This window comes from Boleophthalmus pectinirostris, unplaced genomic scaffold, assembly GCF_026225935.1.
Source record: "Boleophthalmus pectinirostris isolate CB_2022bp ecotype Guang Dong unplaced genomic scaffold, ASM2622593v1 HiC_scaffold_21, whole genome shotgun sequence".
NCBI lineage: Eukaryota > Metazoa > Chordata > Actinopteri > Gobiiformes > Gobiidae > Boleophthalmus > Boleophthalmus pectinirostris.
Genome location: NW_026571175.1, coordinates 2,470,535 through 2,481,359, shown reverse-complemented (window position 1 = coordinate 2,481,359; position 10,825 = coordinate 2,470,535). Strand labels below are relative to the sequence as shown.

General features: G+C 39.0%; 1 long non-coding RNA gene across 1 annotated transcript; it reads right to left on the bottom strand.

Annotated features, from left to right (window-relative positions):
- Positions 1 to 8,047: 8,047 nt before the first annotated feature.
- Positions 8,048 to 9,524, bottom strand: LOC129410009 (uncharacterized). Its single transcript, XR_008632682.1, has 2 exons — positions 9,487 to 9,524; positions 8,048 to 8,165 (listed from the first exon to the last, which is right to left on the bottom strand). It is a non-coding gene; the product is annotated as an uncharacterized LOC129410009 (long non-coding RNA).
- Between the last annotated feature and the right edge of the window lie 1,301 nt (positions 9,525 to 10,825).

Genomic DNA, 10,825 nt, shown 5'->3' with positions numbered 1-10,825 from the left:
ATGGACTGAACCAGGACTAAACCAGGTCTAAACCAGGACTAAACCAGAGCTGAACCAGGACTAAACCAGAAGTGAACTAGGACTAAACTAGAACTGAACTAGGACTAAAACAGGACTCACTGTCGGGACGGGCTCGAAGGTGACGCAGGAGAAAGGAGCAGCTCTGCTCCGCACCTCACGGAGGTAAGAGCGGCTGTCGTCCGATCGCTCTTTATGGACCCTGCTGCTCGGGCTCGCGGCCCTGATTTCAGCAACTATTTGCAGGTACCCGAGCCGGTGCAAGACTCTGTTACAGCGCGTAACTTCTACCTTCCTTCAGCGTGTCCAGAAGTCCAACTTTTTGTGTGATGGTTTGCATCTTCCTCTGCCATTTGGGTGCGAGCGCAGGAGCCTTTGTCGGTGCAGAACGTTTCGTCGACGTTGTGGGTTTCGTCGGGGAGAAAACTTGTAACCGTACAGCATTTCAGAATCACACTGATACAGATTGAACATGTATTTAAATTTGGCAGCTGAACACATTCTGTACTGTACTGTACAGGAGACAGGAGTCCCTTAACCAGTCAGGACGCAGCGGGAGGAACGCAATACGCATTCATACAATGTAAAAAAAAAAAAAAAAAACAGGGCATGCAAAATTGCACACAAAAAAATTATAATAAAAAATCTGCGAGACCGCGAAAAGTGAACTGCGATAGAGGGAAGGACGAGTGTAAACCAGGTCTAAACCAGAACTGACCCAGGTCTAAACCAGGTCTAAACCAGAACTGACCCAGGTCTAAACCAGGTCTAAACAGCGTGGAGTTCTTTGTCAGTCCTTTCGCCCGCGGTTACCTGAAGGTCTATGAGGGCGCATCTCCGGCGTTTCACCGCTGCTGATATCGTTGTGATTTAAGCAAATTTGTATGAAGAAAAACCCACCACTTCAATCCAGGTTAAAAAAAAAAACACTGTAACGTGTGTTACTCACATTTGTACCGAGTAAAATATTACTATTTTTTCCCCTGTAATGCCTTACATTACTGCGTTACAGCAAAAAGTAATGCATTACTGTAATTCGTTACTTTTATAACGCGTTACTCCCAACACTGCAAGTCACAGGCCTCAAGTCCGAGTCAAGATCCAAGTTATTGATCTTCAAGTCCAAGTTGAGTCCCAAGTCTTAGTCCATTTTATCAAGTCAAGTCTCAAGTCCTAAAATAAATCTCAAGTCTGACTCGAGTCTAAGTCGCAAATTGCCTCATCAGAAACAGAGCTGGACTTGTGTTTTGTTTCACTCACATATTTGAGTAACTCTTCATTATCAGTCTGTCTGCATCTATTAGTCGTCCACCTGCTCTGGATTCCTGTAAAATTCTGGATCTGATACAAGATTCTTCTCCTCACCTACAAGTCCCTCCACGCCCAGGACCAAACTTACACACCCTCCAGGACGCTCCTCCTCCTTCCTCTTCCTCCTTCTCCTCCTCCTCGTCTCAGCTCACCGTTCTCCGCTCCAGGTTGCAGAGCCTTGTGTGTCCAGGCCCCTGAGCTCTGGAACCTGCTCCCTCCACACAGACAAACTCAAACCACTGATCAAGTCCAGTCACTTCTCAAAACATTTCTCTTTAATCTGTTTTTAATCCCACCTGTGTTATTTATTGTAAAGCACTTTGGTTGTCTTGAAAAGCGCTGTATAAATGGAACATATTATTATTATTATTATTATTATTATTATTATTGCATCCCCAAAGCTCAAAATGTTCCATCCCACCTTGTGATGTCATGAAGCTGTAGTGTTGAAGTTAACAACTACCTTTTACCTTTAGTTCAGTACAGATCAGAAATTCCAAGGCTGAAATGATCCAAATGATTCTAGTGAAGAGGAGTTTAAAGACACATTAGAGCACTTCCTGTATCACCACATGACATCACAAGGTAGAACAGAGTGTTTTAAGTCTGAAAGAAGAACTCAGCCTAAATGTGCAGGGTTTGTGTGTTAAAAATGTGTCAATGAAACAAAACACAACTCCGGGTGTGTTAGTGATGAGGAAACTAAAACGGCATGATATCAGTTCTTTAAAAAAACACTAGAACGGCACTAAAAATATTAACTTCAAATCAAATAAATCAAAAATTGTGAGGCCAAATTTGGAAACTGAATCACGTAATTTATACATTAGGAATCGTGTTAAAATCTCATCACTGTTCATGTATTTCTTTGGAGAAAAGCTTTTGTTTTCATTGGTATTTTTAGTGACACTTGTCTTCTAATGTTCTATATTTCTCCCTCTGGACACATTTAGCATCAAAAGGTGTTGTTTTAATATCTGTTTTTCTTCCTTTTTTTATTAGCACAAAAAGTACCCAAACTTTTTTTTTTTTTTTTTATTTAGTACTGTACCTATAACCACATCTACATTTAACATAATTACTATTTAAATAATACCAACAAAAACCTCAAATTGTCTTTGGAGTACAGCAAAAAATCAATACACTTTCTGTGTATAGTAGAGGTGTGCAGATGGGCGACTTTTTCATCCGCAACCGCATCGCAAAACTCATCATCTGCCCGCTGTCCATTTGCAACCACAGTTTTTGACCATTTGACCAGTTTTCAAAACCGCACCTGCCGTCATCCGCTCGCTCTCCTCCCAGTTGCTCCGAGTTCAGAGTTTTTTATTTGAGTAGTGAAACCGCCACCCGCCCCAATTTAATTAAAATATTATTTTTCGTCAAGTCATCCGCCCGACCGCGGAGTCCGCGGCTGTAAGCGCCATCCACGCATATCTAGTGTATAGATCACTCACAAATTTCTGTGAACAGCAAAGGGGAACTACATACGTCTCTGTACCGCAAAACAAAACAAAAACATCAACCACCCCAAAGGACATTTGTTTCTATGCAATTTGGACATTTATCATATAACATTAGACACATTATCAAGAAGAACTGGGGGGTTTTACAGAGTGACCCCACGCTTCAACCTGTGTTTAATGACTTGCCTACCAATTCTAAAAAACACCTGGTCCGAAGTTACCTCACCCCGACGAAAAGGGAGACTTGGCTATCAAAAAAGACTGGAATGCATAAATGTGGAAACTGTAATCACTGTGGCCACGTCTTAAGATCCAACACCTTCACGGATGTATTCAGCAAAAAGATTTACACATGCCAGAGCTTTGCCAACTGTAACAGCACCTACGTCATATACAGGCTTCAATGCGAATGTGGATGCTTTTACATTGGACGTACAAAACGCAAGTTTAGAGAGAGACTGGCTGAACATAAATGTGTCATCAGGACCAACAACGGACTTTACCCAATGGCTAAAGCTGCTGGTCATAGCAGTCCCAACTCCCTCAGGGGTGTGGTCATAGAGGTCATCCCCGAGGATCCACGGGGAGGAGACCCACTGAAACGACTTTTTCAACAAGAGATGTTCTGGATCCACACGTAGAAGGCCACAGTTCACCCTGGGCTGAACGAAGAGGTGGACTTTTCACCCTTCTTACAACTGTACACTGAAAAAAAAAGGTCGCTGGATTTGCGCAAAAAAGTTCTGGAAAGTGGTTGCATGCAATAAAATTATGTTTAGGCTTTGAAACTTATTTCGATCCCCTCTACGTAAATTTTTCTCAGAACATGAACGTCACTTTTTCATGTTGATAAAATTTGAACAAATCATGCTTAATATGCTTATCGTGAAATATATAAGTATGTATAATTTAATTTAATTGATCTAATTCTGTAAAATAATACAAAAACAGTCTTTAGTTTTCCACAGTTCTGTTTTGTCTTAAACAGAATCAAACACACAGAGACACACAAGTACAGAGACACACAGTTTGGAGCTGGACAGTGTGAAGATTTATTCCAGTGAAGAAGCTCTGGTCTCTGCCTGTGGACACAGAATAACACATGATGATCACATTCTGATCATCTACTCTGTTGTACATGTTTAAATACATTTAAAGTACTTATTACTACAATAATGGACCAGAACAGAAGAACAAGAACATTAGAAGTGTATCTGCAGAAACAAAACTCACCATGTGCTGCTTTTCTTCCTCTAAACACAGTAACAGGGAGGGCATCTGGTATAAAGTCTCCTAGTGCCACATCACCCTGTAGAAACACAATAACTGTTTCAATAGGAAGTTCATTTTGAAAAATTTATTTAAAATCATTTTAGTTGAGTGAGTTACTTTGTTCATCTGTGCTCTGTGTTTTGTTGGTTATTAAACATCTTCCTTTTTCCTGAAACATCAGCTGTAACATTCATGAACTTCCCCACAGCTCCAGCAGAGCTCTGGACGTCACTGTTTGTTTGTAGACGACTCTGGAACAAACACATTCAAATCTTATACAACTGTCCCACTCTTGTAGATGGACAGTCAAAGACAATTTGTTTCATGGAAACAGTTCTTACATTAACTCTAATTTCAAATGAAAACACCACAAAACATGTTTTAACAATGACGACATTCTAGTCCAGAGAAACATATAACATCTTTGAAAAGTCTCACCTCCAGATCAGCTCTGATAATCCTCCTGCTCCACACTGTGTGTCTCTGCTCCTGGATCTGTCCTGTGTCCTGTTACATTTGAATTTTCCCTCCAAAAGTTTTGGGGAGGAGAATTCCAGAGGGAGGAGCCTCACCACAGATTAGAATAAAGTCATGTTTCCTCAACCTGATTAAAACCTGCAGGTCTCACATCGGCCACAATCAAGTGACCTTTGTAAGATTTAAACATGCTGGACAGAGAAATGTAAAAAAGTCATGTTATTGTCAAATTTGTTTTTGCAATTTGAGCAACCCCTCTCGGACCATTCCATTTGAACAATTTGAACAATTTGAACTATTTGAACTATTTGAATTGTGTCCATATTATTGGGACCCATTAAGCCCCTTCATGTATGCTCTTATTTGCAGTACCTTTGTTTTGAAATCACTGGTGTTTTCTTCTTCATGATCCATTGAAAATCATTTTTGAAGTGTACTGTGCAATTGAAGGGATTATGTATTGTTGACTATACTCCAACCTCTACAGAACAGTGTGATTTATCTGTTGGGTTATGAAAGGTATGTTGTCAGTCTTGGGTTCGTAACCCCTATAAGCAGTGTTGGGGAGTAACAGATTACATGTACCGGAGTTACATAATCAGAGTACAAATTATGAGTAACTTATTCAGTTACAGTTACTGTTTCAGTGAGTGGTAATTGGATTACAGTTACTTTGTTGAAATAAATGGATTACATGGCGGTATTTTCCTGTTTACACATTTTGGGCTAAACCAGGAGTAAAACCAGGACTAAACCAAGACTAAACCAGGACTAAACCAGGACTAAACCAGGACTAAACAATATGACACTAACAGTAGGTGGACATACTTTAAGGCAGCAGTGATCTCATATAAAAATCTCTATCAATTATTTTTTTAATACGGTGAAGTAAAGACTGGACTTTCTCTTTTCTTTAAACAGATTTATCTTATGTTAAGATCCTCGTCTTTGCTTTTCTACAACAAACAAAAGTCTGTTCATGGAGACTTGGGCTCAACAGACAATTTGAAGAGAACAAACAAGAATGTTCAGGATGTGGTTTCTACATTCATGTAGTTTTAAAAAACATGACAATATCAAGTAATCCAAAGTATTCAGATTACGTTACTCACTTTAAGTAACTTCATGGATTAAGTTACAAACTACATTTTAGAGTGTGTAATCTGTAATCTGTAGGGGAATACATTTTAAAAGTCACCTTCCCAACACTGCCTATAAATGGTCACACCTGCTGCTCATTCAGTTCAAGCTTTCAAAAAAGCCCTGATGAAGACCAAGTAGTCGAAACGCGTTGGTGAGACTTTTAATAAATTCACCGCAAATCAGAGCCTCTTCCATCATTTTTCTAATTTAGGAGAATCTAACCCTCTGGTTTGATGAGCACCTGTATGTGTACGTTTTTTGATCCAGTGTAGCGCTCCAATTTTGTTATTTCTATTTAACATAATTACTTTCATTTTTTAGGCCTTGTTCTTTTCTTTTCTTTATTTTTTTTACCTATTTGGACTATTCAAGTGAAGTAAAAACCGTAATATTAAAGGTGCACTGTGTAACATTTCCAGTGGAGGGTCTGTCACTGGCTTGTCTTCATGGAAATGTTCTTGCTTTGTCTAGAATGTTCCACAGCCTATCTATCACAAGAGAGGCGAGCAGGTTACAGCACTGCACTGCATGACAGGTCAGATCTGTGGAGCGTCGCCCCTATTCAAAGGAATGATTGTATTTGAGCAATAAAACACACAACACAACAACAGAAACGGTCATGAATAAATGCTAGATGGAAATGTTTAAAATCATACCATGGAACATTCAAACGAAGTAATAACATCTCCATGGAAACAAGCAGGTGTCAAACTCTCACTAAATGACATAATAGTTGTGATTAGATAAATAAAAACAAATGACAACACATACAGTATATGTAGTTAAAGGTGCATTGTGTAACTTTTCTGGGGTTTATTAAATGCTTTTCTCCATGGAGATGTTATTGCTTTGTCTGGAATGTTTCACAGTTTTGCTTTAAAGATTTCAATCTCCATGGAGACCAGGTCAGATCTGTGGAGAGGCGACCCCGCTCACAGTCACAATCTCTGTTTTTCTGGGTATTGTTTAGCTCTAAAACCACCTGTAATTGAATAAATATTAAGTAGAGCTGTATAATTTCACACTGTGGAACATTCCAGGCCGAGCAGTGACGTATCCATAGAAACAAGCAGATGACAAATGCCCAACCGAAAAGTTACACAGTGCATCACAGTGTAAAAAAAGTCCTTTGTGCGTAAATTGTGTGTATTTTGGGTGGAGTTTTCCGTGCTGCTGGCGTTCTGTGATTGATTCTGTTTTATCAGTGCTACTTCCTCTATTTTTGTACTTTTCTTTCAACTTTTTCCCCCAAACTCCCACTTGACTGATCAAAAACTCTGATTAAACTGACCACGAGTCCTATCCACATATAGAACAACAGATAAACCTGCCACATAGACTTGAAAGAGCAGGTCAGGTTCTAATGCAGTATCATAACCTGTCAGTCTTTTTTATAAATTACTTTGTTTTCTGTCAGGGCAGGGGTCATGAACTCAAATATGTAATCAAGTGAAAGAGTGGCACCTCCAAATGGACAAGAGAAGATAGTGCAGATAATGTTGTAGTTCATCTAGTCCAGGAGTCTCCAACCTGTAGCTTGGGAGTTCCCAGTAGCTCTCCACCTCCTTCCAAGCAGCTCACCAAGGGATTTCTGAATTATGCATATTGCAGTGAATAACTCCAATTTGATAACCTTTTCCATTGTAAATGTATCTTGTGTATTATGTATTTTGATGCCTATTTTTGTACACTGAATACTGGATAATGGGTTATGTATCTTAAGCATAACTGTACCTCATCTGCAGCCTGCCATGGCTCTTGAATTTACTACATTTCTAGCAACTGCTAAAATGAGTAACTCTCTGGGGAAAAAGGTTGGAGACACCTGCTGTAGTCCCATTTTCTTTAGTCAGAATCATTCACTGTGGTGTGTATCACGTTTACAATATAGACCCATGACTATCTAACTGTTCACACCAAAACCCACCAGGTCTAAACCAGATCTACAATATAAGAGGATTATTTCAGGCCTAATCTATCTAGGACTCAACCAGGCCTATAACAGGACCATTCCAGGTATAGGGCTAAACCAGGTCTAACCCAGGACTAAAACAGGTCTATAATGAATTTTACATATTGCGCTGAATAGCAAACATCTGATTAAATGCCCATTACCAGTTATTTACTCAATTTCATACAACCACCAAAATGTGCTCTGGTATTTTTGCTTTATAAAGGATCTCACCAGAGGAACAAATCTGGAGAGTCCTGGATAATACACAAACACAAAAATGTGCAGTGTATTAACAGCAATAGACCTACTTTCTGCAACTGCTCTAGAATTTTTTTGATAACCCAATGATAGCACAATAATGATAATACAGGTTTAGGAATCAGTTTATAAAAATGCACAAGAGAAATTCAATGTTTCAAAACTCTTTATTTGAATAATGTCGCATCATGAACTAAGTGGTTTCCAGTAGTTCCTGACTCGCAGACTCTAGTTGGACGTCCACACTTCAGGTCAAACCGCAACCTCTGCAAAAGAGAAATGTAAATGATTAACTCCATGGTAGAGTGAAATAAAAACACTTTTGAGACAGCAGAACCGAGAAAAGACTGTCCAACTTTTTAAAGGCTTGCTGCAGATCTCATCAACAGTTTTAGGAAATATACTTTCTTCATATTTACACAGACAAACCAGACTTTCTAAATAAAGTTATTTGTTGGAGGAGAACCTATAACCGTGGAGCGGAGGAGCGCCACACAGCCTCAAACTGCCTCCGTTTGTCTGGCAGCGCCCCCTAGAGGATCAGACACACACAGACTGAACCTCCACACACACAGGGACTGCCTTTTTGAACTAATACGCTTAAAGAGAGAAATGGATCAGAGATTTGGACATGACCCCACAGCTACACTAAAACTACACTGATTATTACAAAAAACTCACGCACAATTTATGCTGCTGTGCAAAGATCTACAGTTTCCATTAATTACACATCTACAGTGACAGTGCATAAAGCTGAGGAAACACTGCTAGCGAAGGCCAGTGGATATGAAAGAATGACTCTGTGTTATATTCATTTGCATAGTAATGACTGCACTTATTATATAATGATTTAAAACTCACAAGAGTCAACAGACCCAAGGATCTCAAACCCTGCAAAGTTCAACCAGAACTATTCCAGGGTTAATCTGGGACTAAAACAGGTCTGTAAACACGACTACTCCAGGACTGGGTCTATGCCAGGTCTAAACCAGGTCTATTCTAGATCTAAACCAGGTCTATTCTAGATCTAAACCAGGTCTATTCTAGATCTAAACCAGGTCTATTCTAGATCTAAACCAGGTCTATTCTAGATCTAAACCAGGTCTACTCTAGATCTAAACCAGGTCTACTCTAGATCTAAACCAGGTCTATAACGCGACTATTCCAGGACTAGCACTAAACCAGGTCTAAACCAGGACTAAACCAGGTCTGTAACAGGTTTGCTCTAGGACTAAACCAGGTCTATTCCAGGTATAGGTCTAGACCAGGTCTAAACGAGGCCTAATCTAGGATTAAACCAGATCTATAACAGGACTATTCCATGATAAATGTTCTGGTACAGTCACATTCTGACATTGTTCTAAGTGTGAGATTTTAATCCTTCATTAAAGTAAACGGTTTGTTGTCCGGATGGTTTTGAGATCAGAACACGCCACACGTTTTCACTTTAACGCTCTTCTCACCAAACATCCTGCATAATGAACGACACTAAATCAAACCTTTGGCGTTTAGAAGCCCTTTACTTAAGTTCCCAAATGATAAAAAGCTTTGAACAATAAGGATGGAAGCAGATTGTTAAAGTTTTACCTCAGAGCTCTCGGTCCATTCACTCAAACAGGAGGCGCACACCGGAAGTGACAGAGGGCGCTTCCGGGGGAGACTTTATACACGAGGACGTCCACTAGAGGGAGACAACACTCCACCAGAAACAAGAGAAACAAAAGGCTTGAAAATGATGATTCTAATGTTACATGTTCTAATGAGAATGACATTAAAATAAAATACTAAAATTGTGCAAAACAAATGACTTTTATTTGTTTCAAATAAAATAAAATTAATATGACGGGGAAAGATGAGTATTTGTATAGACCCAGCCAGTCACACTGCACAGGGATTTAATGTCACACAAATATGTTTGTTTGTTTTTTGTTTTGTTATCTTAAAAGTTACTTCCTCACATCTATTGTTTATTTAAAGCGACAGTATGTTACATTTTTCCATGGATTCCAAGGATTTTGTGATATCTAATTCCAAGTCTGATTTCTGCATGTTTTAACTGAGAAAAGTAGGCACAGTTTTTATTTTAGGCAAGTTTTTGATCAGATCCAGTTTACTCAAATCCTAAAGTACCTCTGTATATTTTCTTGTGTCTAGCAAGACATTTAAACCTGCCTCTTTTCATGTTTCTGTTTTGAATGTCCCAAAAATGTAATTTTTTACACATAAAATGTCAACATGACACAATGAAAATCTTATAATCCATGTTGTTGTTACATTTCTGTGAGTAAACCACAGCAGAAGTTTCAAACTGATAAATGTAAGTTTTGTTCTTGTTCACCTGCAGTGTCTGTCCTGACAGAAAGAAATCAGTTTATAAAAATGGACATTTGCTGTGACACTGAACTGAAAGTGTAAAGGTGCACTGTGTAACATTTCTGCTGGAGGGTGTTCTGTTTTAACTGGAATGTCCCACAGTGTGGCATTAAACTTAATCTTGTACTGATTCAATTACAGGTGCTATTATTATGAAAAACTTGAAAACATGCTCTTACTGTGAGCGGCTTGCCTCTCCACAGACTTGAACCCACCTGTTTGTTTCCATGGAGACAGTGATAGACAGGTTTAATTGTTTAATAGACAGTTAGTAGAGAGTTTGTCCAATGATCAGGAGGTTGGTGGTTTGAATCCCACTCTCCACATCATTGGTTGAACGTCAGCAGTGTTGGGAAAGTTACTTTTAAAATGTAATCCCCTACACATTACAGATTACATACCCCAAAATATACTTTGTAATGTAATCCATTAAATTACTCAAGGTGAGTAATCTGAATACTTTGGATTACTTGATTTGCTGTAGAAAAGCAAAGACGAGGATATCGTATCATAAGATGTTTTGTCTGATAAAAGAAAATAAAAAGCCCAGACT